This window comes from Nomascus leucogenys, chromosome 6, assembly GCF_006542625.1.
Source record: "Nomascus leucogenys isolate Asia chromosome 6, Asia_NLE_v1, whole genome shotgun sequence".
NCBI classification, from domain to species: Eukaryota; Metazoa; Chordata; class Mammalia; order Primates; family Hylobatidae; genus Nomascus; species Nomascus leucogenys.
Genome location: NC_044386.1, coordinates 26,201,398 through 26,222,501, shown reverse-complemented (window position 1 = coordinate 26,222,501; position 21,104 = coordinate 26,201,398).

Sequence of the window (21,104 nt, the reverse complement as noted above, 5' to 3'; positions counted from 1 at the left end):
AATAATAAAAAAACCCATTAAAAGTGGGCAAAAGGAGATGAACAACCACTTTTCAAAACAAGACATAAATGTGACCAAAAATATGTGAAAATGCTCAACATCACTAGTCATCAGTAAAATGTAAGTCAGAACCACAAGGAGAAACTGTCTCACATGAGTCAGAATGGCTATCACTAAAAGCCAAAAAATAACAGATGCTGGTGAAGCTGCAGAGAGAAGGGAATGTTTATACACTGTTGATGGGAATGTTAATTATTTCAGGCCCTGTAGAAAGCAGTTTGAAGATTCTCTAATAACTAAAAGCAGAACTACCATTTGACTCAGTAATCCCGTTACTGGGTATATATCCATAAGAAAACAAATTATTCTACTAAAAGATACATGCACTCATATGTTCATTGCAGGACTATTCACAATACCAAAGATGGAATCCACATAGGTGCCCATCAACAATAAATTGGATCTTAAAACTGTGGTATATATACACCATAGAATACTAAGCAGCCATAAAAAAGAAAGAAATGATGTGCTTTGCAGCACATGAATGCAGCTGGAGGCCATTATCCAAAGCGAATTAATGCAGGAACAAAAAATCAAATACTGCATGTTCTCACTTAAAAGTGGAAACTAAAGATTTGGTACTCATGGACATAAAGATGGGAACAATAGACACTGAGGACTACTAGATGGGATAGGGAAGGAGGGAGGGGAGTATGGGTTGAAAGACTAACTCTTGGATACTATGCTCACTATTTGGGTGACTGGTTTATTCTTGTTCCCAATCTCATCATCACACAATATACCCAAGTAGCAAACCTGCACATACACGCTTCGAATCTAAGATAAAAGTTGAAACTATTAAAAAAGAAAATAAAAGAAATTTGAATTTAACCATATACATTAAAGAGAAGACAACTGAATAAATACATATAATACGGATATGTATTGAATGTATTAATATATTGAATCGCTTACATTGGATTGCAAGTCAGAAATATGATTAATCAGTTAAATATGTATTCTTGTTAGCTGTCTGAATGGACATTTGAAAACTACTTCCTGGATTTAGTAGAATTATTTTCTTAAAAAGAGTTATGTTTTTAAATCTTATTTTTTCACATTGTTTGTAGTTTGCCTCCAATTATTTTACATCTATCTCACCTATTTTGACAAATACTAGGAACAATTCAAGACTGAAAATACTTTACTTTTATTGCATACTTGCATTTACCTTATCCATTATTTATTAATTCTATGTGATCAAGTCTATTGCAGTGAGCTGGCCAGTTCCAAACATGCACCAACTTACTTGGGGATAGATATCATTCCAGTACTACTGATGGGAGCTTTTATATCCAAGCTCTTCTAGATCTCTCTTTCTTTCTCTCTTTCCTTTGCAAACAGATATTATATTAACTCTCAGATTTCTCTTCCACAAATATAACTAAAACACATATAAACAAAATTTTGACCAGTAAACCTAGTTGTGACTTCTTACATTAAAAAAATCTTAATATGAGCATTTTATTGCCATCCCAATGTTCTTTCATAGGTTTAATTTTCATTTATTTTCATTTTTATAAAGCAAATCTTATAAAAAGAATTAAGACATCAAAAATTTAAAAAATATGTTAGAATTATCCCAAATGAATTTGTTGAGTTTGTTGCTACCTAGCTCTTCTTTATACTATTAGCTGTAGGTGTGTGTGCTCAATAAAAGCAGGAATCCTGTCTGACTTTTTTTTTTTGAGACAGAGTCTTACACTGTGGCCCAGGCTGCAGTGCAGTGGCACAATCTCAGCCGGGTGCCACCTCCTAGGCTCAAGCGATTCTTCTGCCTCAGCCTCCTGAGCAGCTGTGATTACAGGCACCCACCACTGTGCCTGGCTAATTTTTGTATTTTTAGTAGAGAAGGGGTTTGGCCATGTTGGCCAGGCTGGCCTCGAACTCCTAACCTCACGTGATCCAACTGCCTTGGCCTCCCAAAGTTCTGGGATTACAAGCTTGAGCCACCGCGACCAGCCTGTCTGAATTTTTAACCACCTTAACTCCATTATGTATAACGGTGACTCACAAATTGTAGGCATTTAGTAAACCATTGACCAGATAATAAGGTATAGTTAATAATTATTTATGGAATGAAGAAATAAGTAAATAAACAAATGAATTTAAAAATTAGTACTGGAACTTTAATCCAGACATAACCTTTAGAATCCAAGGCATCCTCTTTGACAATTATGATTAGCATTCACAACTTGTGTATTGAAAAACCTATACTGTATGTTCTTCCATTGCAAATCTGAATTCAGATGATGTGAAAATCCATAATTATTTAAATATTCTTAAACTTGACAAAATGTAAGGGTTCAGTGTGTTTTACTCTAATTTAAAACATGACTGTTGTTATTGAAAATGACCAATAATCTTTATTAAAATAAATTGAGTTGAAAAGTCTGTTGTGTCACTGTTTATGATAGTTAACAATAATTGTAAGTAAAAGCTTGAAAAGTAACTGAATTGAATTTAAAAATAAGGATTAACATTGGATTTCTGCACTTTAAATTATTTAGGCACTTTTTGATGTCAATTGAAGTTATTGGATTGTAAATGCTATTGATTAGAATATCTTAATTCCACTCATAAAATTTTATAATTTATTCAGAAATTTGCAACAAAAATAGATTTCAAATGGTCTTTGCAAAAAAAGAAATAATAGACAAATATAATTACTATAAATATACATACTCTTAAAATATATTTTATTAATACTCTAGCACAAACTATTTGACATCAATATGCCATATTTATAGTAAGATACTGTTTGTTTTACATTCTAAATATGTATACATAGCATCATTTCCTCACTTATTTAGTCTTTAACCATCAGAAAGTAATTAAATTAGCTCCTAGAGTAAAATTTCAGAAAAGCTAACACTTTAAAAAAAGATAATTTTGTTATAGTTGCAAAACTATGCTCTTTAATGCATCATTTTAGGTTTTGGCATTTCAACCTGGTACAAGAATCCTTTGTTAATTGGGTTCATCTCTTTAAATTCAATTTGTCGCCACCTAAGAGCTACTTTTCTTGAAACATAACATAATTTACCTGGATACTAGACATAAAGCCTGGTAATATTTCATCTCCCACTTAAATATTTGCTACATGAAATTAAATTTTCTTTTATTACTTTGGAAAAAAGCATTATAAATAAATTTTATGTTGAGTTTGTAAGAAAAAGATACATAATAAACTGCCTAATATATTATTTGTTTCCCTTCATATTTTAAAAATTTGATTAACCTCTCCATTACGTCGCTCAAAGTCACATGGTTCACTTCGGTTCTAGTTTTCACCTTTCAAGATGCAGAGTAATAACTAAGTACCCACAAGAAGAACCAAAAATAGAACTATCAAGAGCATTTGCTGCTAGGAAATTGTACAGTTTGTGGGGAATACTGAAGTGGAAAATTATTGTTTTAATTATAAATCAATTTCTGCCATATGATTTTAAAAAGCAGGTGCATATTTTATGTCAAATAAAAATCATGTAAGATACCCATCCTCAAATATCTGGAATTCAAAAGACTATGGCTCATAGATATAAGCTACAATAAACATGTTTAAAATAAAATGAACAGAATAATATTTGATTGGCATAAATGTTAAGAAAAAATAAACTGAAAAATATTCCAGAGAATTCTATGCTTAAAAAAGATCTTTGAAAAGGTGTAATTGAGCAGGTATGTGAAAAAAAAACAATGAGTCAGCCTCAGGGAGACCTCGTAGCAGAATATTGTATCAGAAGGAAGGGGAAAACATAGGTTGAAAGTAGAAAAATAAAACCATGGACAAGCCTGATCAACATGGAGAAACCCCATCTCTACTAAAAAAAAATACAAAAATTAGGCGGGTGTGGTAGCACATGCCTGTAATCCTGGCTACTCAGGAGGCTGAGGCAGGAGAATCACTTGAATCTGGGAGGCAGAGGTTGCAGGGAGCGAAGATCACGCCATTGCACTCCAGCCTGGGCAACAGGTGCGAGACTCCATCTTCAAAAAAAAAAGAATGGCCATAGCAAAAGGCAAAATGAAAGTGAAGACACAGAAGTCAAACAGATTGAATTATGTCTTGTAAGCAGTGTTAAAAATTATTCTGTATAGAGATTCTAATTTTAACAGGAATTTATTGCAGTATGTAAGCAGAATGAAATGCAATACATATATTTAAAATACAAAGATATCCTCAGTAAAAAATTTAAAAACTGTTAGAGGAATAAAAGTTGCACATGGATATGTGGTAGATTATTTTATGGTCGTTATAGACTATAGCAGCTTGAAGAACATTGAAAGTGTAGATGTTCTTTCTTCATGGATCCTCTACATATGGGGTTTAATTAATTATGATTTTTATGTCTTGGATGGTGCTCTTAGAAGTTCGTCCAATTTCTGGATGGTGACTGATATGGTTTGGGTCTGTGTCCCAATCCAAATCTCATGTTGAATTGTAATCTCCATTGTTGGGGTGAGAGGTGACGGATCATGGAGGGGGATTTCTCCCTTGTTCTTCTTGTGATAGCTAGTGAGTTCTCACAAGATCTGGTTGTTTCAAAGTATGTAGCACTTCCGCTTTTACTCTCTTTCCCCTGCTCTAGCCAAGTAAAGACAGTGCCTGCTTCCCATTCACCTTCTGCCATGATTCTGTTTCCTGAGGCCTCCCCAGCCATGCTTCCTATACAGCCTATGGAACTGTGAGTCAATTAAACCTCTTTTCTTCATAAGTTACTCAGTCTCTCAGGTATGTCTCTATAGCAGTGTGGGAATATCATAATATAGTGACCTTGAATTGCCACACAAAATCTCATTCTAGTAAAGGCATTTAATTATTATAATAGTTGTGAAAAAACTCACACATCTGACTCCATACCCCACTAACATCTCTAGATAAAACAAAAATGTCTAAGTTCAGAACTGCTTTCCAGACAATTAAAAAGCTACCATGAAGTACAACAATTTTTTATCTAGGATTTCCTCAGAGAGAGACGACATATAGTAAATAGTTCCAAATGACATAAACCTAACTAGAAAAATAGAAGAATTTGAAAACCCATATCAGATGAGCCAAGGGACAAACAGTGAAATAAAGAAGGAAGAATTTGAAAACACATGTCAAATGAGACAAGGGACAAACAGTGAAATAACACCACAGAAAGTAATCCCAGAGCTGGAGATAGGTAATAATGAAAAGTAGCCTCAATGCCAAGCTTAAAGAGATTGAAAATGGCTTCCAAGATAGAGCCTACATGCTTTATGCCGTTTTGTGTTTATAGTTGATTGCACTAAAATTTAAAAATAGAAGAAGAAGAAAAAATGCAAGTACAAAAAATGAGAAAGGCTTTTTTTTTTCCAGGAATTAGTCTTTCCTGATTAAATTAAATATTTAAGTCTGTAGTCATTTATGATACCTATTCTAAGAATGGTACAACTATTTGAAGGTATCAAGTTTTGGAGGAAATATATTAAATATTTAGTCTTCTATAGGCCCTTGAAAGATTTTTACCTCAATTCTATTTACATATTAGTGACTTAACAATTCACAGTAATTGAAAATAAAAACAGTTAATATACATAATTATATATTATAAATTATATTAATAAATATTATTTATAATATGTAAAAAAGTGAGTTTCATCATAATTTTTTAAATTTAAATTATGTGAGTATATAAATGAGAATATAAATGCCTATCTATGCTATCACAACCTGAACAGTTTTATTTTTGCATATGTGCACTTTTAATTGATTTTAAGTCCTGACTAAAAAATAACTGGGACCTTGGCCTGGTGAAATCAGTAACAGAGAGCATACTTTGATGCTTTCATAATTTTTTATTGTCTGCTTTGTCACTCTTGCCTGTTTATCCTGCCTGTATCCAGCTATGAAACAATTTTCAAGGCCCCATTTAAAAGTCACGCCCGTTGTGAATTATTTTAAAATTATCCAGTTTGTAGTAATCAGTTATTTCCATTGCTTTTACAGTATATGCATTTAAGTAAATGTATCTTCTTTTTAGAAGTACATTTATGCCATTTTATTGTATAATTGTCTTTTAGCATGATTTTCCCAGGTCCCACTTTTCTTTCTGCTGCACACTGACCTGAGCCAGGTCAAATCACAAGGTACTTTGTGGTAGATGAGAATTATGGGTTTCCTCTTTCATAAACTCATTACTGGGTGGATATTAAAAATTAAAGCAAGTAATGAAAAAAAAAATTCCACCACACATACATTATTGGGGAACCTGCCCCGATATTCACGTAGGTTCTTTTCTATTTTCCTTAAATGTTGGCCGGCTTGAGAAATAAAGGGACAGAGTACAAAAGAGAGAAATTTTAAAGTGGGCATCCGGGGGAGACATCACATGTCGGTACATTCCCTGATGCCCCACAAGCCACAAAAACCAGGAAGTTTTTATCAGGGATTTTCAAAAGGCGAGGGAGTGTGTGAATAGGTGTGGGTCACAGACATCAAGTACTTTACAAGGTAATAGAATATCGCAAGGCAAGTGGCAGCAGGGCGAGATCACAGGACCACAGGACCGAGGCGAAATTAAAATTGCTAATGAATTTTCTGGCACCATTGTCTTTGATAACATCTTATCAGGAGACATGGTTTTTGACATCAACTGGTCTGACCAAAATTTATTAGGTGGGAATTTCCTCTTCCTAATAAGCCTAGGAGTGCTATGGGAGACTGGGGTCTATTTCACCCCTGCAGCCTCGAACATGAGACGGCCACGCCCAGGGGTGCCAGTTCAGAGACCTACCCCCAGATGCATATTCTCTTTCTCAGGGATGTTCTTTGCTGAGAAAAAGAATTCAGCGATATTTCTCCCATTTGCTTTTGAAAGAAGAGAAATATGGCTCTGTTCTGTCCCGCGCACCAGCGGTCAGAGTTTAAGGTTATCTCTCTTATTCCCTGAACAATTGCTGTTATCCTGTTCTTTTTTCAAGGTGCCCAGATTTCATATTGCTCAAACACACATCCTGTACAATTTGTGCAGTTAACGCAATTGTCACACGGTCCTGAGGCAACATACATCCTCCTCAGCTGACAGGATTAAGAGATTAAAGACAAGACTGGCATAGGAAATCACAAGGGTATTGATTGGGGAAGTGATAAGTGCCCATTAAATCTTTACAATTTATGTTTAGAGATTGTAGTAAAGACAGGCATAAGAAATAAAAGTATTAATTTGGGGAACTAATAAATCTCCATGAAATCTTCACAATCCATGTTCTTCTGCCATGGCTTCAGCCAGTCCCTCTGTTTGGGGTCCCTGACTTCCCACAACAATACATGTATTTATCAATAAGGAGAAACAAAATCTCATGCTATCTGTTCTTTAAGCTTCAATAAATTTCTAGCTATCTTTTAATAGCCTTCACACAATCATGTATAATTTAGTTTCTGACAGAAACAATATTATTTTAAGGTATAAATTAAATTTTATTGCTAACTTTCTGGAGAGACTCAAGTGACAAAAATCTTCTGAATCTAAACCCTAGGTCAATAATATCACTTAGAAATATGTCTTGTATTGGATCCATCTATATATTCAAAATTATACCTATAAGATTACCAAAAAATCAACATATCTTGACCATCACTTGTTTAAACAAATACGGCTTATTTCTAGGGTAACTTTATTCTGATTAATACAATTCTAACATTAATACAGGAAACCTAGAACTTTTAGTATACAGATCCAATATTAATAAAGTTTATAATACTAACTGGCTCCCTTCTTCCCTCCCTGCCAAAACATCCAACATTACTTCATGAATATGTGAATATAGCACTTAAAAAATGAATGTACTCTAGGATGTTTGTTTAAATTAACTAACACATCTATCTACAATTTTAGTTATGTCTTTGCTAAAATATTTAAAAATACATTTTAGACAGTATTTTTCTCCAACATCATGTTTAAAATTTCTGCAAGGCAGTGTTGTAGATTTTAAGATTGCACTAATATTTCAAAATATGTATTGCATCTCCCTGTAAGGGAGGTACATTCATATTCCATGAACTCCAGGCTTTGCCGTGGGGCTCACATTTAGTTTGACCAACAAAATATAAATAGAAGTGGGATGGGCACTTCCAAGGGAAATCTTAAAAAGTCTTTTCATCGTTTTCTCTCTTCCATGAAGGCAGAAGTTCCTTCGACTGGGACGACTCTTATGGCTTAGGTCCTTAAATTAATATGAGAAAGAAATCTACGGTCAACCCACTATGAACTTGTCTCAATAGTAGGAAATAGAACTTGTTGTACATGTGTCCCACTGAAACTTTGTGGTCTGTAACCAAAACATCACTTAGCAAAAGCCAACAAATGCATGTTGTAATTTAGTTGTTGTTTTTTGCACCTATGTTGTCCTAAAAGAAGTCTTTTTCAAATTTTAGATGCTTAATAGATGTTTCTTCTTATGACTGAATTTCCTTGTCATGTATTGAGTACAAACCTATCATAGATTGTTTAGATATACTAATTTTCTTTCTTTTGGTATTTAAGTTAAAATACAATTTTTCTTGTTTCAAGACTTCTGAGATTTCTAAGGTGTGCATACATAGACAGAAGAGAGAGCAGCCCCATTTTGAAATGTAGTCAAAATCTTTAAATGAGGAATCAGAAATTTGCATTTTTATCAGCCCTACCCAAACATGCATATTGTACACCAAAGTTCTAGCCCTATTGTTATATAAAGTAACGTCTAAATCTTTTTTAATTCATTAAAATAAAAATGCAATAGTGTCAGAAACAATTTTAATTATTATTAAAAGTTTTTGTATAACAAAGAAGAAAAATAAAATTTATACACAATAATAATTATATTTTAGTATAATTTATATGTAATATGTATAAATTTAGTGTAGTTACAAAAATATAAATTACATATTATTTTAAATTTATATTCTATACTTTAAAATTCATAAAATTTATATATACGTAAAGTTTTCAAATATGTAAGAAAATCCTAGTATCCTTCAGATTACTACAACTATCCTTTGAATTTTATAGAGCTGGTAGTCAAGTTTCCGTTCCAAATCTCATTTTTAACTTGAGGTCATTTTCTTTTTCTTTTTGTTACTAACAGTTACAGAGTATTTAACAAGACTTCTCATAACAGAGAGAAAAATAAATGATTAATTGTAAATTCCTCCTAAAAATGTAAGAAAAATTTGATTTTATAGGAAGAAATTAACATTTCTTCTTTTTTATTTTCAAGTGTCTACTGCTATTATCCAAATAAGAAGGATATTGTCATTATGCAAAATCAAGATGTTACCTGTGAATCCCATATATTGAAAAGATTTCTGCTCTCTTGATGATATTCGCCTTCAGGTTCTCATTAATTCATCTTTTGCCTCTTATCCCATTCACATGTGACATATTATGAAGATACTATCTATTAAACAAAGAGATGAAAAAAATTCCAATAATATGTCTGGATATGTTTCAGATGGACTCTGTTGTGAACAACAAAAATGGTATACATATATGAAAAATTGTCAAAAGAATAAAAATTTATCAGATCAGAATTTAAGGGAAGTGAGAAAGCTGCCTATGTAAAATACAAAGAGGGAACATGAAATATGCAGTAGATTTTTTAAATTATATGAAAAGTTATCATGAAACGCTTTAGACCAAGGTTTCACAAACTTTGCACTATTAACATTTTGGGTCAGATATGCTTTTCGTTGATAAGACAAGCTGTCCTCTACATTCTAGCATGTTATCAGCATCTCTTGTTTCTACCTACTAAATGCCACTAACAAACCACTGTTGTGATAAACAAAAATGTTCCAGAAATTGCCAATCCTCCTCTTGGGAGGGAGTAAAGTAGCCCCCATGAAGAACCACTGCTCTATGTCAATAAATAAAATTTGAAAGAGATGAAAATAAAAAGCTTTTTAGAAATATGTAGCCTACAAAAATGAACCTAAGAAGAAACTAAAAGCTTAAAAAACCATTTACCCATAGTAACAAATCAAATAGTCTTGTGACTACAACTCTCTTATTTAAAAAAGTCTTACCAAGAAGACACTATTTCTAGATAGGCTATCATGTAGTGGAATTCTTCTTTGCCAACTCAGCTAGGCCAAAACGATTTTTCCCAAAATTCTCTTTCCTATATAATTGTAGGTTAGCATGGTCCAAATCAAACATTTTGCAAGACTCAGAAGGCAGAATTATGCAGCAGAAAAATTATTTTTATACTTTGAAGTTTTTTTATTGTTTCTAAGTGGACTAGAAAAAGAATAACTTAAAGCAAAAAAAAAAAATAGTGAACTCAGGATATTTATTTTTCAGCCTAAATTTCCTCTAAGAAAGTTTTTATTTCCACCACTAAAGACAACCTCATCTCCTGTTTGAGATAATAAATTATCATCTCCTTCACAGCTGACATTTTTGAAAACCAGACCCAAGTTGTAAGGTTGCAGGTGGCTGACCCAATGCAAACTGAATTTTCAAACTTGTAAGGCCTTTCATAATAAACCCACGGAATTGTTTTGAAAGAATGGAGGCCCTAACAGTTAGGATGAATAAAAACACAAAGATTCCAGAAAAAGCAAATTGCCTTGAAAGGAACTTCCCATCATCCTCATGCCCTATCCCCAATGACTCTTAGTCTTCCTATATCTGTAACCAGACTTAACTTTCAACAGTCTATGAATCTCTTGATTTGGCATAATGACAATATCATTCTTATTTGAACATTAATGATGACCAGTTGAAAATAAGAAGGTGAGAAAGTTAAGGACAATTGTTAAAATCTAATTTTCCTACATATTTTCTAGTAGGAGTTTATAATTAATAACTCTTTTTTTCTCTTTGTTGAGAAGAGAAATCTTGTTAAATATTTTGTAATTACTTGTAACAACAAAAGAAAACAAAGGGTAATACATGAAGTGTGGTGCAAAAAGTATTGCACAAAACAGGTTATACATACCATAAAACTACACAGGATTTTGATGTTCTAAATTTGTAGAAACCTAAGTAACAAGTGTGAGATAATCCTAAATGTGTCTAGTCAAGGTAGAAAAAATATTGATTTGATTCCAGAATAATAGATGAATATGGACTCACTAAGCAGAGAAACTGGGTTCAATATGTGAAATCAAAGAGATTGGAATAGATTTAACATTTTTCTTTACTTGTGGGCTGGAACCTGGGCTCAAAAATGGCATATATTAAGTGATATTAAAACAGCAGAACTTCCCTGTCATATTTTAGAGGAATGTACCCAAAGTCAGAGAGATTGAAATTTGAGTGGATTTATCATATCATGCCTGTTCAGTTCTCTCCTGAAATACCTCTCAGGTAGGTCCAGGATACTTCACTAGGTGTAGAAGAAAAAGAGTTATGTGGAATCCCCAACATCTTAACAAGCTTCTTAGTAATTACTTCCTATAGGCTAGAAATATTGTACAAGTAACAACTACTGTCATGGCAGATTACAAAGAGTGGCACTTAATCCTTAGGAAAAAACAGTAATGCAATTTTATTGTAGATCAGGGCCCAAGCAGCAGACTAGTCTATGATTCAAAGATCTTTAGTGTTGAGTAGTTGATCACCATATCTGCAGAATTAAAATAGATGGACAGTCTAGTAAATTTGTATAAGTAGAAGCCTCCAAGTCTGTTAAGTGGAATCTGCCTTAGATTATAATAGAGTTACAGCCACCATTCAATCAATTTATGGTACTGGAGTCATTTTAATGAAGAGAAGTCTGAGTCCCCTTGAGGAAAGACCTAGCTACATAGCCAAACATGGATACTGTAAATACTCCCCATACCTTTCCCCAAAAGATCTGCAAATATTTACCAAATATGGTAACATTTGGAAGTTCATTAACAAATGGAAGTTAATCAGACTTCTCAAGGACACTAGATCTTGGCTCTGACTCCTCACAAATTTCTGTAGAATGAAATAATACCATGGGGCACTAGTCAGAATAGAGACTTAGAAAGCTCAGATGATCAACAGACTGCCCAACTCATCATGGGCCCAGTGGATACCTAAACCCAATCTATCGTAATCTTCTGAGTTTCAAAATGTATGTTTGTATTACACATAATCAGCGACTGACTTGAATTCCCACATGGTTTCCTGATTCCATGGAAAGGAAGCTATTATGATAGGGAAAGTCAAGTGGAAACCACTAGCCCTTCCTTTACATGTAAAATACTAAAACAAAACCAACACTGCATCCCTAGAGAGATTACACAGATTAATGCCACCATTAAGGATTTAAAATATGCTGAAGTGGTATTTCCTATCACAGCTCATTCAATTCTCCTGTTTTTCCTGTTCAGCGGATGGATAGAAATGACAATTATGAAATTGGATTGATAAAAATAATACCGTGTGTCTTTATAGTAGAATGATTTATAATCCTTTAGGTGTATACCCAGTAATGGGGCACGAACACATATGTTTATTGCAGCACTATTCAGAATAGTGAAGACTTGGAACCAAACCAAATGCCCATCAATGATTGACTGGATAAAGAAAATGTGGCACATATACACCATGAAATACTATACAGCCATAAAAAAGGAAGGGCTTATGTCCTTTGCAGGGACATGAATGAAGCTGGAAACCATCATTCTCAGCAAACTAACACAGGAACAGAAAACCAAATACCACATGTTCTCACTCATAAGGGGGAGTTGAACAACGAGAACACATGGACACAGGGAGGGGAACATCACACACCAGGGCCTGTCAGGGGGTGGGGGGCTAGGGGAGGGGATAACTTTAGGAGAAATATCTATGTAGATGACGGTTTGATGGGTGCAGCAAACCACCATGGCACATGTATACCTGTGTAACAAACCTGCACATTCTGCACATGTAACCCAGAACTTAAAGTATAATAAAATAAATACATAAATAAATAAAATAATAATAATAATATCATGTCCTGACTCCAGTTGTAGCTGCTAATCCTGATGTTGTTTCATTACTAGGGCATATCATCACATCCCCTGGCAACTGACAGGCAGCAATATATCTGGAAAACAATCTTTTTCTCTATATATCTCAGTAAAGAATATTAGAAGTGGTCTGCTTGCAGACATGGCTAGAAATACATCTGTATAGTTCTAGAACAGGGTTACATCAACTGTTCAACTTTCTATCATAAACCAGCCCATAATGACTTGAAACACCTGTTAGTTTAAAAAGATGTCATGTTTCTTCTATATGTTTATTATATAATGATTTTGAATCTAGTGAACAAGATGTACCAGGTACTCCAGAGACTTTGGGAAGACATATGCATGTCAGAGGTTGGGGAATGCATCCCATAGAAACTCAGGGGCCTGCCACCTTAGTGGAATCTTTAGGGGTCTACCTCATGGAACATGTTGAAATATGTCTTCCAAGTTGAAGAGCAAGTTACTATGTCTGGCCCCTCCCACTATTAAGAAAAGTTATAACAATCTGTCGGCCTCTCTAGATTTGGGATGCCATGTATATCTCTGTTAGGTTGTATTATTCTTGCTTATTTACTGGGCATCCTGGAAAACTGCCAGTTTTGAGGGAGACCTAGAATAAGTCTCTACGAAAAGTCCGTCTACTATTTCTGAAAGCTCCTGTGCTTCCTGGAACATATGACCCAACAGAACTAATTTTGCTTCAACTGTGTGTGGTGGAAAGAAATGCCATTTGGAGCAGTTAACAGGATGGTAAAAATGATTCAAAGACTGGAGCTTATGAATTTCAGAGCAAAGCTAAGACAGTTTCTACAGATACTAATAATTCCCCTTATGAGAAATCACGTATCTTTTGCTACTGAGCCTTGGTAGAGATTAAGTGCTTTAACATGGCAAAACCAGTTATCAGGAGACCTGCGATGCCCTCCATGAACTGGGTTTTGTCTGAAGGAAATCAATTATATCTAATAAAGGAAATAAAGACAAAAATTCAGGCCGGGCGCGGTGGCTCACGCTTGTAATCCCAGCACTTTGGGAGGCCGACGTGGGCGGATCACGAGGTCAGGAGATCGAGACCATGGTGAAACCCCGTCTCTACTAAAAACACACAAAAAATTAGCCGGGCATGGTGGTGGGCGCCTGTAGTCCCAGCTATTCGGAGAGGCTAAGGCAGGAGAATGGCGTGAACCCTGGAGGTGGAGCTTGCAGCGAGCCGAAATTGTGCCACTGCACTCCAGCCTGGGTGACAGAGCGAGACTCCGTCTCAAAGAAAAAAAAAAGACAAAAATTCAAATATTCAAAATTCTATACACAATGAAGGCTGAATTAAGCAAAAATTGCTTTAAATTTGTTTGATAAAAAATAAGTTTTTACATTAAAATGCATACAAAATAACCATTTCAGTGTCTTGGTGACATAGAATTTTTCATAGGCATAAAAATGTGCTTTGTTTTGTTTTTTAGTAAACCAATAGATGGTGGGAATTGGAATAATAAATATTATATTGATTTTCTTCTAAAAGGATTTTTGTTTTTCTTCTAGACTGTGAGAAGCCTAAAACTTCAGGTAACATGGAAGAGAAAAAAAGATGTGGGAGAAAAAAGGCTTTAAAGGCTATGACACACTACTTATACTTACTACTACTACTACTTATACTACTGTACACATAGAACTGTGCTCTATGGAGGCCAAAGAGCCCCTGGTGAAGTCATTTGCCAAGATACTTTTGGTTATCATTTACTCCTCTATGCTGCAATGAACAAAATGTTTGTGTCCTAAACTAAATGTTTGTGCTCTAACCAAATTCATATGTCGAAATTCTAAAGTGCTGATGCCAAACATGAGGCCTTTGGGAGACAATTAGGTCATGAGGGTGGAACCTTCATGAATGGGTTTAGTGAAGCCCTTATGAGAAGTGACTAGAGACCACTCTCAGCCTCATTTTACCATGTAAGGACACAGTGAGAAATCTGCTATCCACAACCCAGAAGAGGCCCTCACCATGTAACGGAGCTCAGACTCGACTGCTCACCGCTTGCAGAGCCAGTGACAAAGGTGAAGTGCAGTCAAAGAAAAGTGATTTTATTTTCCAAAGCTAGCAGTGGGGAACTGGCTGGCTTGCACCTTTAGAAACGGCTCCAAACTTTAGTCTGAGAAAATGGGTTAAAGAGGGGAACCTGGAATGGAGGATGCGGGAGTGGTGCTGAGTACAAGGTCTGCATGTCTTGTTCCGGTGGCTGTCGCTGGTATCATCCTAAAAATGGCGGGGTTGCAGACTAAAGGCCTTGAGGTAAGGTCTGAAATTTTGCATCCTGATCTCCCTGAATGGTCTGTCCCAAGATTAGTCCCTGGAACTTCTAAGTAACTACGTAATTAGATATAAGCATATAGTTAGATAGCTGTGTACAGTGTAAGGGAGTATATAGTGCAAAAGGGAGGGACATGGTATTTCAAGAAAGTACATTTCAAAGCTATATTCTATTAGGTCCGCTTGGTGCAGAGCTGAGTTCAATTCCTGGGTATCCTTCTTAACTTTCTGTCTTGTTGATCTGTCTAATGTTGACAGTGGGGTGTTAAAATCTCCCATTATTATTGTGTGGGAGTTTAAGTCCCTTTGTAGGTCACTCAGGACTTGCTTTATGAATCTGGGTGCTCCTGTGTTGGGTGCATATATACTTAGGATAGTTAGCTCTTCTTGTTGAATTGATCCCTTTACCATTATGTAATGGCCTTCTTTGTCTCTTTTGATCTTTGTTGTTTTAAAGTCTATTTTATCAGAGACTAGGATTGCAACCCCTGCCTTTTTTTGTTTTCCATTTGCTTGGTAGATCTTCCTCCATCCCTTTATTTTGAGTCTATGTGTGTCTCTGCATGTGAGATGGGTTTCCTGAATACAGCACACTGATGGGTCTTGACTCCTTATCCAATTTGCCAGTCTGTGTCTTTTAATTGGAGCATTTAGCCCATTTACATTTAAAGTTAATATTGTTATGTGTGAATTTGATCCTGTCATTATGATATTAGTTGGTTATTTTGCTCGTTAGTTGATGCAGTTTCTTCCTAGCCTTGATGGTCTTTACAATTTGGCATGTTTTTGCAGGGGCTGGTACCGGTTGTTCCTTTCCATGCTTAGTGCTTCCTTCAGGAGCTCTTTTAGGGCAGGCCTGGTGGTGACAAAATCACTCAGCATTTGCTTGTCTGTAAAGTATTTTATTTCTCCTTCACTTATGAAGCTTAGTTTGGCTGGATATGACATTCTGGGTTGAAAATTCTTTTCTTTAAGAATGTTGAATATCGGCCCCCACTCTCTTCTGGCTTGTAGAGTTTCTGCCGAGAGATCAGCTGTTAGTCTGATGGGCTTCCCTTTGTGGGTAACCGGACCTTTCTCTCTGGCTGCCCTTAACATTTTTTCCTTCATTTCAACTTTGGTGAATCTGACAATTATGTGTCTTGGAGTTGCTCTTCTCGAGGAGTATCTTTGTGGCATTCTCTGTATTTCCTGAATCTAAATGTTGGCCTGCCTTGCTAGATTGGGGAAGTTCTCCTGGATAATATCCTGCAGAGTGTTTTCCAACTTGGTTCCATTCTCCCCATCACTTTCAGGTACACCAATCAGACGTAGGTTTGGTCTTTTCACGTAGTCCCATATTTCTTGGAGGCTTTGTTCATTTCTTTTTATTCTTTTTTCTCTAAACTTCTCTTCTCGCTTCATTTCATTCATTTCATCTTCCATCACTGATACCCTCTCTTCCAGTTGATCGCATTGGCTACCGAGGCTTCTGCAATCTTCGCGTAGTTCTTGAAACTTGGCTTTCAGCTCCATCAGCTCCTTTAAGCCCTTCTCTGCATTGGTTATCTTAGTCATACATTCATCTATTTTTTTTCAAAGTTTTTAACTTCTTTGCCATTGGTTTGAATTTCCTCCCGTAGCTCGGAGTAGCTTGATCATCTGAAGCCTTCTTCTCTCAACCCGTCAAAGTCATTCTCCATCCAGCATTGTTCCGTTTCTGGTGAGGAACTGCGTTCCTTTGGAGGAGAGGTGCTCTGCTTTTTACAATTTCCAGTTTTTCTGCTCTGTTTTTCCCCCACCTTTGTGGTTTTATCTACTTTTGGTGTTTGATGATGGTGATGTACAGATGGGTTTTTGGTGTGGGTGTCCTTTCTGTTGGTTAGTTTTCCTTCTACCAGACAGGACCCTCAGCTGCAGGTCTGTTGGAGTTTGCTAGAGGTCCACTCCAGACCCTGTTTTGCTGGGTGTCAGCAGTGGTGGCTGCAGAACAGTGGATTTTCGTGGACCGCAAATTCAGCTGTCTGATCAAAGCTATATTCTAAGACTAAGGGGGAAAAAAAGGAGTTTCTGCAGTAAGCTTCAAGGTTACATCTTGATCTTGATTCTAGGGAGGAAAGAGGACAAGGGGTAAAATAAAGTTTTAAAGTTCAGTTTCAGGCTATAACCAGTTGGTTATAACCAGAACCCAACTGGCTGGCACCCTGATCTCTGACTTCCAGTGCCTATAGCACTGTGAGAAATAAATTTCTGTTGTTTATAAGACACTCAGTGTATAGTATTCTGTTCCAGCAGCCCAAACTGCCTAAAACAGTGCCCTAATCTTAAATAATTATTTACTACATGTAATCGAAGTTGGTACTGACAATTTGGGGAGTAATACAAAAGACCTTTTCCATGTTTGTGGTATGATGTCAGCGGTTGCAAACAATAAATCTAAACTTTGGTGATTTCAGATCGGGCTGGAAATGCAATTTCTGGGCAAGAATCAATCTGCCTTGAATTTTTTTCTAAAAAGTATATTTATAATAATAAAAACAGCCATAATTGTAGTTGTAATAATATTTTATCTACATTATTATTTTATTGCTACTAGATAATATGAGGCAAGAACACTTACTCTGTTTTTCACTGAAGAACTTGAGTCATTAAAAGATTAAGTAACTTGACAAAGGTCAAACTTCTTACAAAAAAAGCTGCAGGATATCAGAGAGGTTATCAGTGGAGAATATCACTAGACAATTTGCTCATACCCACTCTCCATTCATAGAATGTGGAGATGAAATTTCTTATTTGATTTGTATATTAGTTGGCAGGGTAATTCTAGAACACTGAGTATCTTTGGGTTATGAATGTTACAGTTGCATTTATTTTATATTTATTTTTTACCTTTTATTAAGTAGAATTATTTTCCATTTTATTTATGTGAAACATAATTGTGTTATGAAATAAACATCACTAGAAATATACTTTTCACATTATTGATTCATTGCAAAGTTATGCACTTAAGACTGATTAAAATTGAACAAGGACTGTTGTGCAAACAGACAAGTTTTATCTGCCATAAGACTGGTGATTTAGGAAATACTTTTCATAATAAGTCAAGAAGGCTATAGAACTATCACTTCACTATAAATGAAACAAGAGAATCAATTCTTTACACAGAAAATGGCTAATGTGGAAATTGGATTCTGTGACAACTCATTGAACAAACAATCATGAGCAACCACAATAAAATGTAATTTCCTTTATCTTAAATTCTTTAAAGTTAGCAGTTAAAGCTGGATTCTCATATATGCCATTTCACATAGTTTATCTTTCAAGCAGATGATTTTATGTGTCAAATATCTGTAGCAAGGATAATTCATGAGCTGAGATTTTTAGGGTGAAAAAATCAATGGAACATTGCACTGCTGTTTCTCTGCTTCGAACCACAATGCTAATTTTTTTTTTTTTCCAGTTTTTTTTGTGAGCTCATGTAGCAGCAGGAAAGCATAACATAATCAAGGCAGCAGGGAGCTTCTGTCTACAACTAGAATGAATTTACATTTGTCCATTTTGTAAATGATTCTTCACTATTTTTCTATTTGCCTATTTGAAATTGTGGCAGGGTAAATTTCCACATGCACTTATGAGAATTTTTCAAAATCTTTTTATAGTGATATAATAATACTCAATTTTCCATTAATATTAAGCTAGGTTACTGCTATGTTTCCTTCAAAAACAACAAATTGATCACATTTGTCTAATTTTTTTGTCCTGTGCAGGATTTAATCTCAAAAAGAGAGTCTGTTTATATATTTATTATGTAACTTGAATTACTTATGATTGTAGTTTTAATAGTTGGACTGATTTTTTTAATTAAAAAGAAAGGTATCAATATTATTTATTAAAACAAACCAAAAAGAAAATTTAACCATTTCTGTATTCTGATAGATGTCTTTAATCAAGTTCTAGAAATTTATCAAATATTATAGAAAGTTTCCAGACTCTGCTAGTTTGAATTATGTCTGTCTAGTTCTGTTCTCTTGTGTTATAAATATAGTTGAATGGATTTTACTGTAAGTATAAAAAATATTTTCAACCCCAGAAGAAGTTAAAGTGCAATTTAAAACTGATGCCTTTCTATGTATTTCATTTAATCATCAACCTTACTTTTGACTCAATGAATGTCATATATTTTTTATTTCTGAAATTTAGTTCACTTTATAGCAGCTGCACAAATAGTCACTTACTCAGTCAGTGCAATTAATAACAAATGCCAGGCAAGTAGTAAAAGTGTTCGAACCATTTATTTTCTTTAGCGCAGACTCTTGGGGCAGTTTGCTATGGCACCGTTTTCTCACTACTAAGCAAGTTTCTGTTGAGTAGTGTGTGACTTTTTTCTCTGAGAGTGTTGCCCACAGAATAAGCTCAAGGCTCCATTCTTTTCATTGAATAATTCTTCTCCCAAACTGCTCATTTACATTTGTGACTTCAAACATCAGCTTTGTGGTGACAACTCTCACATTGACAAGCAGAGATCTAACTTTTTGCTTTTCTAGTTATGTATTCAAAGCTATCCTCAAAATACTTGTGCTTTATTTTTCTCTCAACCACACATATTTAATAGTCATGAAAGAAAAGCCAGTTTGCTATTGCTCTTGCACCTCCTCTTTTCCTAAACTTTTCTCTTTCATCCTTTTTTGTTGTTGTTGTTTTGTTTTGTTTTTGAGATGCAGTTTTATGCTTGTTGCTCAGACTGGAGTGAAATGAATGGTGTGATCTCGGCTTACTGCAAACTCTGCCTCCCAGGTTCAAGCAATTCTCCTCAGCCTCCCAAGTAGCTGGGATTAAAAGCATGAACCTCCACACCCAGCTAATTTTGTATTTTTAGTAGAGACAGGGTTTCACTGTGTTTGTCAGGCTGGTCTCGAACCCCTGACCTTAAATGATTCACCCAACTCTGCCTCCCAAAGTGCTGGGATTACAGGCGTGAGCCACCTTGCCTGGCCCTCTTTCATCTTTATGTCATGTCCAGGATACTCTCTCCCCAGATATGAAGGCTTCAATTCCTTATCTTAAGGTCCAGTTACCCCAAGTATCTTTGATTGGCTCTATTTTGAGCTTGTGTTCTTACTTTAATTGATTTTATAAAATACTATTATTTTATAGAGCCCTCTGTGATCAATTAAACCCCTTTGTACGGTGTCTAAGAATTTTCTTTAACCAGCGGAATGAGTTCTTTTCAGAATCATGTTTATTTCTTAACTATGCAAGCCAACAAACCATTCTAGTTAAGTCATTTTTACTATTCCTGTCTTTTGTGCCTCCCTATAGAGACACACACACACAGACACACACACACACACACACACACACGACTCATATTGGCAACTGAGCCTTCCATTTTATGCCTTATGGACTGGCAACCCTTTCTTATATGCTCGGCTAATTCAGATTCCATATTTTTCTTTAAAGATTATCTCAAAATCTTCTTACAATTCTTACAATTTTTGTGCTTAATTATATCAACACTTTGATAGTCCCTTTGTACAACCTTTACCACTCTGTGATATGTGTGGTGACCTTAAGTTTCAGAGAAATTTCTAGAAGGAACATCCTTGGTATAGTAAATTATCTATATTGTACTAGTCTTTATTAAGTATATTGATATTATTTTCATCTAATGGAATTTAAAAATAGTTTTCATATTTATAAATCAGTTATATATAATGGTGAAACTCATAACCAATTTTAATAAGATGATTTAAATTTCAGGATTTCTGTGGGTATCAGATGCAAGATATAAATCAGAAGAGGAAAGCGGGGCAA